The 14022-nt window shown below is 39.4% G+C and overlaps 1 protein-coding gene across 3 annotated transcripts in view; it reads right to left on the reverse strand.

Moving 5' to 3' along the window:
• The window catches only part of KLF8 (KLF transcription factor 8), a 358727-nt gene extending 345415 nt beyond the window's left edge, over positions 1 to 13312 (reverse strand). Inside the window, exons 1-2 of one of the 3 annotated variants that reach the window (XM_067023452.1) lie at positions 13245 to 13312; positions 12742 to 12857 (exon numbers count right to left, since the gene is read on the reverse strand). The gene's annotated coding sequence lies outside the window, so the exon portion shown is untranslated. Of the gene's footprint in view, positions 1 to 12524; positions 12536 to 12741 lie in introns of those variants that run through there. The other 2 variants (XM_067023451.1, XM_067023453.1) reach the window with 2 other exon arrangements.
• Positions 13313 to 14022: the final 710 nt, after the last annotated feature.

Genomic DNA, 14022 nt, shown 5'->3' on the forward strand with positions numbered 1-14022 from the left:
TCTTATTCTTGCAAAGGGCCACAATGACCCATGATCCGCTTTGTATATGTAGATCTGGATTGTTTAAACTGTCAATACATGACTTGACATATAAACTTTTGTCTCAAAAACGTATATAACTGTGCTTTGACCTCTAATGGGCTGAACAGTCATCAGAGCTTTCTGAAAGATGGTCTCCCGGGTTATAATCCTCAGGTTGGCTCAAATAAAATTTCCCATTTCTTTCTTAGATTGACTATTAATTTTTTCATTGACATGTGAAAACTCCTATTTAATCTTTAAGACTCAAACATCACCTCCTCCACCAAGTCTTCTCTGACCTCTTCACCCAAATGTCATGCAGATCTTTTCTACTCATGTAAATGAGTTGCTTACTTGTCAGTTTTCCAATTCCTCCCTCCTGAATTTATTCTACCTTTCTCTAACACTGTGCCCTTTTATACAAAATGGGTATAACCCTATTGGGAATTTAAATGAGAAGCATGCAATGCTTAGCATTGTCCCTGACATATAGAAAGTGATCAACAACCACTAGATGTTAGCTAAAGCTTTGCCTGTCTCCCAGCTGAGCTCCAGGGAAAGGTTGAGGTCTTGTATTTGTGTATTCCCATCCTGTAACACAGAGCTGTCCACATAGAGGGCTCCTAGGGTATGTATGCTGAATGAGTGAATGAGATTAATGAATGAATTTTGCTTCCTCCTTTGAAAACCATCTGTTTTATATAAGTAGAAATGGTAAATATATTCAGTCAGGTTTAAATAGGCTATAGTAGAAAAGAACTCTGAACCCTGCTGAATATTTTCTGCTCTAGTACCATACCATCACTGACCAGCAAAAGTGCCCCAAGCTCAAGGCGCTATTATAAAGACCAGCTTTCCAAGAAACAAAATATAGGCTATCTCATCATCAGGTGATATTAGCTAGATAATAACATTCTTTGAGGCCTAGCTGTTTCCCTGAGACACTACAGAGGAAGACTATTGACCTTGCTGCTTCTCCAGAAGCTACTTTGTTCCCATCTACTCCATCCCCCTCTAACCCACATTATGTTGATCCTCATTACCTGCCTTTGATCATATGGTTCTTCCTGTTTAGAATATCCTTTCCCCTCCACTCTGGCTAACCAAATCTTACCTATACTTCAAGGTTTCACAGAGAAAATGAAATGGGTATCATGCTATGTATAGGAGCTTACCAAAAAGAGAGGGATGGAATAGAAGGAAAGGTGGAGGTGGATTGGTACAAGTTGTAAGAGGAAAAAAACATTTATGGAAGTCCTGATAGCATGGACAAAGACATGGTGTTTGTGAAAGACCATGGCATGTTCGAGAAGTAGCAGTTAGTTAAGTGTAACTCCTGTGATAAGGAAAAGTCACAGGCAATAAACATGAAAGTAGGTTAAGGACAAATTGTGAAGTGTCTTACTGAAAGGCAGGGATTTAATCTTGTAAGTGATGGGGAGTCTTTGAATAATTCTGAACATAGGATTGTCAAGATAAAAACATGTAATTTAGAAATATCCTAATATGTAGACTAGATTGGAACTTGTATTAGTTTGCTAGGACTACCACAACAAAGTACTAAAAACCAGGGGGGCTTCAACAACAAAAATTTATTGTCTCACAGTTCTGGAGGCTATAACTCTGAAACCAAAGTGTCATCAGAGTTGGTTTCTCCTGAGAGCTCTGAGAGAAGGATCTGTTCTAGGTCTCTCTCCATGGTTTGCAGATGGCTGTCTTCTCCCTCTGTCTCTTCAGATCATCTTCCCTCTATGAATCTTTTGGTCCAAATTTCCCACTTTTATAAGAATACCAGTCATATTGGATTAGGGCCTGTCCTAATGATCTCATTTTAATTTGATTACCTCTGTAGATACCCTGTATCTAAATACAGTCACATTCCATGGTACCAGAAATTAGGACTGCAACATACTTTGAAGGATATAATTCAACACATAACAAAGGCCATAGAGACTGGAGGCAGATTAAACAATAGTAAAGGAGCTAGATTAAACAATAGTAAAGGAGCTATATTAATAGGCCAGGTCATACATGATGAAAAATGAAGCAAAGACACTACAAATAGGGATGGAGAAGATACAAAGATTCAAGAAGCAGAATCTAGACGTTAAGGAGAAAGAAGAGTCATAGATGACTCTAGGCTTTATTATTCAGTTGATTATGTGACTGTTGGTCAGGGATAGAAATTGGCGTGTGGGGGTTTGATGATGAATTCAGTTTTAGACATATTAAATGTGAGGTGTCAAGTTAAGATGTCCAGTTAACAGACAAGTGGGTGGGTCCAGGCACAGAAAAAGCATTCAGTTTGGAGATTCCAACTTGTCATACAGGTCTTCATCAGCATATAAATGGCAGTTGAAAATCTTAAGTAGATGAGATGACCCAAATAAGGAGTATAGAGTAGCAAGATAAAAGAATGAAAAGAACAATCAGAGAGGTAGGTGGAAATCCAAGATAGAGTATTATCACAGAAGACAAGGAAGGGAAGGCTTTAAATATGGAAGGAAAGTACAACAGCCTCAAATGTAGTAGAGTCAATATGTTGAAAACCTAACGAGAGAGCACTTGACATGACATTTAGGAGATCTTCAGGTAACTCTTGTGAGAGCAGTTTCAATAATTATTTAAATGGAAACTTCAGAAAAATAGGGTGGTAATTTGAGTAATTGTTGATAAAGAAAGATTAATTTAGTGAAAAATGTGTTTGCAAGATAAAGATTAGGCAGTAGAGCATAACAGTGAAGATGTAGACTTTATTTTGGGGTTCAAATCTCATTTCTGCTACTTCCTAGCTGTGTAAACTTGGGCAAGTTGCTTGATTTTTCTATGTCCCAAATTCCCAACTGAAAAATTGGGAAAACAGTGGTACTTACTTCATAGGATTGTTGTGAGCATTATGTGAATTGTTAAATGCAAAGTGTTCAATAGAGGCCTTGGCACAGAGTAGGTGTTCAATAAATGTTAGGTATATTAGGTGCAAATGGTTGGATGGGTGGAAGAACCAAAGAAGAAAAAGAAATTGAAGAAGATTGGAGAGAAGGAAACTGATGGAACAACTTCTCAGAAGGTATATGAGAGAATGGATCCTCTTTTCCTTACTAGCTCTGTGACCTTGGGTAAAGTACTTTGCATTCCTGTGCCTTAGTTTCCTATTCTGTAAAATGGAGATGACAATAGTGCCTACCTCACAAAGCTATTGTGAGGATTAAATGAAATGATACATGAAACACACTTCCATACTGGAAAGAACTTGGGGAGAAGAATGGTGTATAACCTACATGAAATCATGTGTTCCAGCAAGACTGAAAGTTAAAAAAAAAGTTTTCAAGTGAATAATTTTCAAAATTTCATGCTAGAGTAAAACAGTTACATTAGTTATACAATCTTGTGATGTTTCCTTAAAAAGGTTAAGCATTCCTCTAGTGCTAATAAATTTATTGTGATTTTAAAAATAAGTATGCTGAAAATATATTTTGTATTTCAGTAGTTTCAAATGTGTTTGAAACTATTTCAGATAATTTTATAAAACAATGGTTAGTATAAAATTAAATTGTATTCGTTGACATGAATTCAGCAATAAGCTTACTAATTTTTTTCTAAAGGAGTATTATTATCCAAATCATAAAAACATAAACCACCTTGATTTTGTTAAGATGAACAATTGAAGATTCAATCTCTTTTTTTTTTTTCCTGAGAGTTTTGAGGAAGGATTACAAGGTTTCTTTTGTTTTGTTTTGTTTTAACATCTTTATTGGACTATAATTGCTTTACAATGGTGTGTTAGTTTCTGCTTTATAACAAAGTGAATCAGTTATACATACACATATGTTCCCATATCTCTTCCCTCTTGCATCTATATCCTCTTTACTAGACTAGAATTTTAAATATGATAATTATTGATGATTTATCTTCTTTAAAAATGCCTTACTATCTCACTCAGAATAAAAGCCAAAGCATTTACAAGGTCCTATATTAACTGATCCTGTCTGTCTCTCTGAAATCATGTCCTACCACTCTCTTCCTCTCCACTCCAGTGATACTGGCCTTGCTATTCATTGAACACACCAAGCCTTTATTATTCTAATTTCTCTGTCTAGAACACCCTTCCCTTGGGTATTCTCATGGCTGGCTCTCGCACCTCATTCATTATATTCTTAAATATCACCATATTGGATGGAGTCATGATGGCAGAACAGGAGGATGTGGAGTTCGTATCTCCTCACAACTAGGTCACTTACTAGGTGCTGGTGGGGGACCTTGGACACCTAAGGGGACAGAAGGAATCATCATGTGACTGGGTAGGATGTGAGGTGTGGGGGAAGGAGGAGAGGAGAAAAAGGGGATGCAGGATGGGACTGGTGCCCCTGAGTGGTGGCTTGGGGAGGGGAGAGGTTCCCATGCTCGGAGGGGGCTGCTCATGGTGAGGGGATCAGTGGGGATGGGGAGAGACCTTCAGGGGATGGGAGGAGAATGCAGCCAGCATATCCCCCACCTGCTCAGGCCCTAATGAGGCTTCTGTGGTCCCAGTCCTGAACCTCTGCCTCCAGGGCCCCCTCCAGCCACACAGGTCCTGAGCCTAAGCCCCCCACTCAGGCCTCTTCCAGTTTTTCTTTTCTTTTCTTTTCTTTTTCTTTTTGCTATTGTAGTTCTGTTTTGCTTTGTTGTTGTTGTTTCATTTTTATTTTTTTATTCATTGTTATTGTTCTGCTCCTTTTTGTTTGTTGCCATTTTTTCGTTTTCTTGCCATGCCACATGGCTTGCAGTTTCTTGGTTTACAAGCTGAGGGTCAGGCCTGCGTTCTTCTGGCAGGAGCACTGGGCTAACATGAACTTCAGGCACCAGGGAATATAAATTGGTGTGAACTCTCCTGGAGGTCCTCATCTTGGCACCAAGACATGGCTCCACCCAACTGCCTGTAAGATCCAGTGCTGGATGCCTCAGGCTAAACAACTAGCAAGACAGTACCACAGCACCACACATCAAAACAAACCAAAAAAAAAAAAAAAAAAAGAAACAAAAAAAAGTTATAAATGAAGGAACAAGGTAAAAGCCAAAAAGACCAAACAAATGAAGAGGAAATAGACAACCTACCTAAAAAAATAATTCAGAGTAAAGATAGATGATGATGATCCAAAATCTTGGAAATACAAAGGAGGCATAGATCGAGAAAATACAAGAAACATTTAAAAAGGACCTAGAAGAACTAAAGAACAAACAAACAGTGATGAACAGCATGATAACTGAAATGAAAAATACACTAGAAGGAATCAGTAGCAGAATAACTGAGGCAGAAAAATGAAAAAGTGAGCTGGAAGACAGAATGTTGGAAATAACTGCTGAGGAGAAGAAAAAAAGAAAAAGGATGATAAGAAATGAGGACCATCTCAGAGACCAAGGGAACAAGATTAAATGCACCAATATTTGAATTATAGGGGTCCCAGAAGAAGAGAGAAAGTGTCTGAGAAAATACTTGAAGAGATTATAGTTGAAAATTTCCCTAACATGGGGAAGGAGATACCCACCCAAGTCCAGAAAGGGCAGAGAGTCCCATACAGGATAAACCCAAGGAGAAACACACCAAAAAACATACTAATCAAAGTAACAAAACTCAAATTCAAAGAAAAAATATTAAAAGCAGCAGAATCCCCACAATGTTATCAGCTGATTTTCCAATAGAAACTCTGCAGGTCAGAAGGGAGTGGCAGGGTATATTTTAAGTGATGAAAGGGAAAAACCTACAACCAGGATTACTCTACCCAGCAAGGATCTCATTCAGATTCAGATTCAACAGAGAAATCAAAACCTTTACAGACAAGCAAAAGCTAAGAGAATTCAGCACCACAAAACCAGCTCTATGACAAACACTAAAGGAACTTCTCTAGGCAGGAAACACAAGAGAAGAAAAAGACCCACAAAAACAAAGGCAAAACAATTAAGAAAATGGTAATAGGAACATACACATTGAAAATAACCTTGAATGTAAATGAATTAAATGCTCCAACCAAAAGACTCACACTGGCTGAATGGATAAAAAAAAATAAGACCTGTATATATGCTGTCTACAAGAGACTTACTTCCGACCTAGGGACACATACACGCTGAAAGTGAAGGGATGGAAAAAGATATTCCATTCAAATAGCAATCAAAAGAAAGCCATAGTAGCAATAATCATATAAGATAAAATAGACTTTAAAATAAAGACTGTTACAAGAGACAAGGAAGGAAACTATGAAATGATCAAGGGATCAATCCAAGAAGAAGATATAACAATTTTAGATATCTATGAACCCAACATAGAAGCACCTTAATACATAAGGCAAATGCTAACAGCCATAAAAGGGGAAATCGACAGTAACACAATAATAGTGGGGGACTTTAACACCCCACTTACACCAATGGACAGATCATCTAGACAGAAAATTAATAAGGAAACACAAGTTTTATATCAAACAATAGACCAAATAGACTTAATTGATATTTATAGGACATTCCATTCAAAAGTGGCAGAATACACTTTCTTCTCAAATGCACATGGAACATTCCCCAGTATACGTCACATCTTGGCTCACTCATCAACCCTCAGTAAATATAAGAAAACTGAAATCGTTTCAAGCATCTTTTCCAACAATGATATGAGATTACAAATCAATTACAGAAAAAAATGTAAAAAAACAAAAACATGGAGGCTAAACAATATGCTACTAAATAACCAACAGATCACTGAAGAAGTCAAAGAGGAAATCAAAATTTCATGGAAACAAACGACAATGAAAACATGACGACCCAAAACCTATGGGAAAAAGCAAAAGCAGTTCTATGAGGGAAGTTTATAGTAATACAGCCCTACCTCAAGAAAAAAGAAAATTCTCAAATAAACAACCTAATCTTACACCTAAAGCAACTAGAGAAAGAACAAACAAAACTCAAAGTTAGTAGGAGGAAAAAAATCATAAAAATTAAAACAGAAATAAATGAAATGGAAATGAAGAAAACAATAGCAAAAATCAATGAAACTAAAAGCTCTTTCTTTATGAAGATATATAAAATTGATAAACCTTTAGCCAAACTCAACAAGAAAAATAGTGAGAGGATTCAAATCAATAAAATTAGAAATGAGAAAGGCAAAATTACAACTGATATTGCAGAAATACAAAGGATCATAAGAGACTAAAACAAGCCAATAAAATGGACAACCTGGAAGAAATGGACAAATTCTTGGATAGGTACAACTTTCCAACACTGAACCTAATAGAAATAGAAAATATAAACAGACAAATCACAAGTAATCAAATTAAAACTGTGATTAAAAATCTTCCAAAAAACAAAAGTCCAGGACCAGATAGCTTCACAGGCGAATTCTGTCCAACATTAATGAGGAGCTAACACCCTTCTTTCTCAACTCCTCCAAAAAACTGCAGAGGAAAGAACACTCTCAACTCATTCTACGAGGGTACAATCATCCTGATACCAAAACCAGTGCAGATATCACAAAAAAAGAAAATCACAGGCCAATATCATTGATGAAAATAGACACAAAAATCCTCAACAAAATGCTTACAAAGAGAATCCAACAACACATTAAAAAGATCATACACTATGATCAAGTGGATTTATTCGAGGGATGCAAGGATTTTTCAATATGTGCAAATCAATCAATGTGATACACCATATTTACAAACTAAAGAATAAAAATGATATGACAATCTCAATAGATGCAGAAAAAGCTTTTAACAAAATTCAACAGTCATTTATGATAAAATCTCTCTAGAAAGTGGGCACAGAGGGAACCTACCTCAACATAATAAAGGCCATATATGACAAACCCACAGCCAACATTATTCTCAATGGTGAAAAACTGAAAGCATTTCCTCTAAGATCAGGAACAAAACAAGGATGTCTACTCTTACCACTATTATTCACCATAGCTATGGAAGTCCTAGCCATGGCAATCAGAGAAGAAAAAGAATAAAAAAGGAATCCAAATTGGAGTAGAAGTAAAACTGTCACTGTTTGTAGATGACATGATACATAGAGAATCCTAAAGATGCTACCAGAAAACTAGTAGAGCTAATCAATGAATTTTGTAAAGTAGCAGGATACAAAATTAATGCACAGAAATCTCTGGCATTCCTATACACTAATGATGAAAAATCTGAAAGAGAAGATAAGGAAACACTCCCACTTACCACTGCAACAAAATAATAAAATACCTTGGAATAAACCTACCTAAGGAGGCAAAAACCTGTACTCAGAAAACTATAAAACACTGATGAAAGAAATCAAAGATGACAAAAACAGATGGAGAGATATACCATGTTCTTGGATTGGAAGAATCAATATTGTGAAAATGACTATCCTAGCGAAAGCAACTTACAGATTCAGTGCAATCCCTATTAAATTACCAATGGCATTTTTCAAAGAATTAGAACAAAAAATTTCACAATTTGTATGGAAACACAAAATACCCTGAATGGCAAAGCAATCTTGAGAACGAAAAATGGAGCTGGAGAAAGCAGGCTCCCTGACTTCAGACTATACTACAAAGCTACAGTAATCAAGACAGTATGGTACTGTAACAAAAACAGAAATATTAATCAATGGTACAGGATAAAAAGCCCAGAGATAAACCCATGCACCAATGGACACCTAATCTATGACAAAGGAAGCAAGGATATACAATGGTGAAAAGACAGACACTTCAATAAGTGGTGCCAGGAAAACTGCCCAGCTACATGTAAAAGAATGAAATTAGAACACTCCCTAACACTATACACAAAAAAAAACTCAAAATGGACTCTATAAAACTCTTAGAGGAAAACACAGGAAAAACAGTATTTGACATAAATCACAGCAAGATCTTTTTTGATCCATCTCCTAGAGTAATGGAAATAAAAACAAAACTAAATAAATGGCACCTAATTAAACTTAAAAACTTTTGCACAACAAAGAAAATAATAAACGAGACAAAAAGATAACACTCAGAATGGGAGAAAATATTTGCAAATGAAGCAACTGAGAAGGGATTCATCTCCAAAGTATACAAAGAGCTCATGCAGCTCAATATCAAAAAAGCAAACAACCAATCCAAAAATGGGCAGAAGACCTAAATAGACATTTCTCTAAAGAAGATATACAGATTGCCAAAAAACACATGAGAGGATGCTCAACATCACTAATCATTAGAGAAATGCAACTCAAAACTACAATGAGTTATCACCTCACACCAATCAGAATGGCCATCATCATATCTACAAACAATAAATGCTGGAGAGGGTGTGGAGAAAAAGGAACCCTCTTGCACTGTTGGTGGGAATATAAATTGATATAGCCACTCTGGTGAACAATATAGAGGTTCCTTACAAAACTAAAAATAGAACTACCATATGACCCAGAAATCATTCAAAAAGACACATTTACCCCAATGTTCATTGCAGCACTATTTACAATAATCAGGACATGGAAGCTACCTAAATGTCCACCAATAGATGAATGGATAAAGAAGATGTGGTAAATATATACAATGGAATATCACTCAGCCATAAAAAGGAATGAAATTGGGTTATTTGTAGAGATGTGAATGGACCTAGAGACTGTCATATGGAATGAAGTCATTCAGAAAGAGATAAACAAATATAGTATGTTAATGCCTATATGTGGAATCTAGAAAAATGATACAGATGAACCAACTTGCAGGGCAGGAATAAAGATGCAGACATAGAAAATAGACGTTGGACACAGTGGGGGAAGGGGAGTTGGCATGAATTGGGAGATTAAAGTTGATATATATACACTACCAGGTGTACAATAGACAGCTAGTGGGAACCTGCTGTATAGCACAGGGAGTTCAGCTCAGTGCTCTATGGTGGCCTCAATGGGTGGGATGAGGGGCAGTAGGAGGGAGGTCCAAGAGGGAGGGGATATATGTATACATATAGTTGATTCACTTCTTTGTACAGAAACTAACATAACAGTGTAAAGCAACTGTACCCCAATTTAAAAAATCACCATAACAGAGAAGCCTTCCTTGACTGTCCTATATCAAACAGCTCTCCCCAGTCCTTTCTCCCATCTTATTCCCACCCGACAAAAACCTTTTGTTTATTGTCTTTCCTCTCCACTAACACACCCTTATTAGAATACAGTCTCCAAAAAGGCAAGGGACTTGTAGACTCTCCAGAGTCTTGTGCAGTGATGGCACAGAGTAGATCGTCAGTAAACATTTGTTGAATGAATGAATTAATGAATCTCATAACACAATGTACTTCCATATTGATTCCTTTGTCTATCACAGGTCCCTACCCTTGAAGGCTGAGGAAGAACTAGGAAGGAACTCAGACCAAAGTAAATGTAAGGGTGAGCTGTACTAGTCTACGCAAGAACAGCCTAGCCCACCAGATCCTGGAATTCCACAACGGGAGTTGGGGGTCAAAACTACTGTTTGTGAAATAGAGAGAGCGTGCAAAGTGTCCTTTTTGCAATTATCCCTTATGAATCCCTTTTGCCTCTGTGTAGACAGAAATTATCTGCAATCCCAGGAAGCAGAATGAATGACAACAAACTAATTGCTCTGGGAAAGCCACTTGAAGCCTTTGGAGAAGGATTTCTGTTGTTTGCCTATAGTAATTGTTAGTGGGTTCACAAACCTTTCATTGTCCTAGGAAGTGAATAACCATATTTCATCAACCATATTTTATGACAGCTATATCCTGCTGCTATATCCTCTCCCAAAGAAAAAACAACATGAACGTAAAGGGACAATCAAATATTAAAATGGAAGCACAGTAATACCTAACATATTCCATGCTTACTAAATGCAGGAGGCTAGCTGTGGAGTCAGCAAATAGTTCCTTCCCCACCCTCCACGCCAGGGTGTGGATAGCAGAGTTCAGTCTTTGTGACGTGTACAAGTGGCTCTTTGCTCTAGGACAAGACTGTACTCCCACTGATGAAAGTAACCAGGAGAGTTCCAGTTTAATTCATGTTTCCTTTGTTTTTAGGACCCCATAGACCAGGGACTTTAGAGAGAAAGAACACTGAGGCTTTCTTCTTTATCTGAATCCAGTGGATTCAATGATATGGCCATTCAGAATGTCATTTTGAGGTTTTTAAAACCAATTGAGACAAGGCACGGAGGAAGGTGCTTTAGCTAAATGTTGCTGAGAAACCTAGAATCAACACAGGCCCTTCATGGGAGTTGACACTGGGGATGCAATGAAACCTAGCGCATTAAACAAGGGAGGGTCTTTGTGCCTTGCATGTGTAATACCAGAGACAGCTGAACTGGTAACTTGCAGAGCGCTGGAAGCTGTGGAATTCCATTGACCAAAGAGAAATAAATACATACATACATATAGACAATCCATACCTTAAAAAGAAAACCCAGAGTGAAATATTAGACCTAAAACCTTAAACAACATGTTTTCATCTCTTTGACCTGTGGGATATCATTAGGCTCCATCCAGACCTGCCACCCTCCAGAAGCAGAAACATGAGAAAAACAAACTTGGAAGAGATGTTACTGATCTGTATGAGGCCTTCTAACAAGTTTCCACCACACCAGTTCTTTTATTTAATGGCAGAAGGGAGCTGGTGAAGCCCTCCTCCCCAGTACAATCTTCCAGACTATACATGGACATGTGAATGACAGATTAGCCAAGATGGCCTTGGCTTCCCTATTGAAGCATCCTGCCCTTCTTTCTTTGCATGCCATTTTGACTTGAGCTCCTATCTCTTTCAGCTGGATCTCCCAGTCACTTGGGCTTGGTTATATGGATGCAGTACTAAAGACAAGACAATAAAGGTGAACAGTGGGAAATTTCACGTGACACATGCTTGGTAAATGTTGGAATCAAATTCAACATTCATATCTAGGAAGAAACCTTGGCCATCAATCTGTTAAGAAAGGAATCAGCAACACCTCTCTACATGGTCTTGACATATTACAGACACTCAGCAGTGGGATAAGCCACATGCAATGAATCTGGCACTCGATAAATATTTGTAGAATAAATTATTTTTTCCAAATCTTCTGCAATGCCATGGCACCTATCAGGAAACAGAAAATTTCCTCTTGAGCTATAACTGCAGAGCCTATTGACTCTGCAGTTAACTAATGTGCAACTTGGCAACATTGCCCACGATGCACCTCCTGAGAATCAACTGGATATTAGAACAAGTTTGGAGGCTGGTATGAAGAAGAAAAACTGTCCTCTCTGTACAAATTCCCCCAACACACGTATTGTCATAGTAAGCTGAGTCAGTGCCATCCTTCTCGAAACCTAATTTCCAGGATCTATTTCCCACAGTTGAACTAGTGCACGGTCCCTTTAAGAAGCCAGGCAAGATGGAGCCTTCCCGGCTCACGGTTAGAAGCTTTAAGCAGCCAGATAGGGATGCTGGAGGGTGACAAAAAGAAAGGACGCCTGGAGGGGATAAGTCGAGGCTCTTAGGACAGGAGAGGAAATCGAGGCTCTAATCATACAATCAGCAAACTCTGAGCATACCTATTCCGTGGGTGGCAGCTCCCCTAGGCTTTAAAGCGCCACCCCTCCTCCGCTCCCCTCCTCTTCATACCCCACCCTACCCTGCCCCACCCTCCGGATCCTTCTTGAAAGAGTCTCTTTCTGTAAGGTGGCTCTCCCCCCCCCCCCCAGAGGAGACCCCAGTGAGGGTGGCAAAAGGAAGGGGAGGGGTGAGGGAGGCAAAATGAAAGGGACTTACTTTCGGATTCTGCGCCTCCAAAGGCATCCTCTCCTCCCAGCCCCGGGCCAGGCCGACGGGGCGGGGCCGGGGTTGAGCTGGTGGACTCGGGGTCCTCACTCCCTCGTACTACAAACCTAGTTCAGTGGAGAGTTAGGGTGAATGGGCACCGACTAGGGCCGGTGTACACTCGATTTTAATTATCTCAAAAGGAGACAGAAGGGTTTGAGAGAGTCGATCGGGATAGGAATGGAGGTGAGCTCTAAAACCCTCTTGTCCTCCCTTTCTGGCTTCCCCCGCCTGGCATTAGCGATATCAGGGGCTATGATTTTCTTTTTTCTTCCTTTTGGTTTCTCCCAGCTGCCTGTCCCAGACCCCACCCAGCGGCTCCACCCCATCCACTGCTACACATTCTGTCAATCACCAGCCCCTTTAAAGCTGCACCGCACAACTTGGGTTTTCATCTCTCTTTGGCGGGCAGACAGAATCACAGGGCTCCTGGCACTTCCAACAACCCCTCCGACCTTTCTGTTGAGTTTAGGAAGCTGAGGTTAGTTGCTAGTGGCAGCCTCCTCTCCCCCTCTGCCCCGAAGCTTGCACAGTCGGCTCCACCCGAATTCCTTCCGGCCGGCTAGGCCACCAAACCCCACCCCATCTCTTTACTTTGTTTCTGGTAAAAAGTGGTTCCCTAGGCTGCCAGATCGCCAAGAAAGTTCCTGCAGCGCCCTCATTGGCGCTGCCCACTCTCGCACAGTTTCTGTACTGAAGTGGCTACAGCAGATTTCCTGTCCCTGCGGCCTCTCCGTTTTGCCTGGCCCGATGTGCTCAGTCTTCTCTATCTCTCATCTGTGTAAGTCTCCAGGTTTATGAATAGAATAGGGGGAGAGAGGGCGGGGATTCCCAGAAATGTGCTTCATTCCTCTCACCCAAAACAACAGTTCTATGCCAGCGCCCCACTCCATAACTAGGCTGTTCAAAGTTGGAGAAGGGCCCTGAGGTCCCATCCACAGCTATTAGTGGAACTCCAGAATGACCCATCAGAAATCATAGTTAATTCCATTCTCCATTCCAGTTAATAGGAACACCTGGTTGTTTGGGCCAAAAATCTCGGAGCCACCCTTGAATCCTCTTTTTCTCTCGAGTTTCACATACAGTTCTTCAAAAAAAATCCTGTTGGCCCTGTCTTTAAAATTTGTCCAGAATCTCTCACCATTTCCTGGTCCCAGACACCACCATCAATAGATCCAGCCTCTTTGACTTGATTTATAAAAACCTTGTTCACTCTCCTGTAGCAACACGGAT

The sequence above is a fragment of the Kogia breviceps genome, chromosome X (assembly GCF_026419965.1).
Source record: "Kogia breviceps isolate mKogBre1 chromosome X, mKogBre1 haplotype 1, whole genome shotgun sequence".
Classification (NCBI taxonomy): domain Eukaryota; kingdom Metazoa; phylum Chordata; class Mammalia; order Artiodactyla; family Physeteridae; genus Kogia; species Kogia breviceps.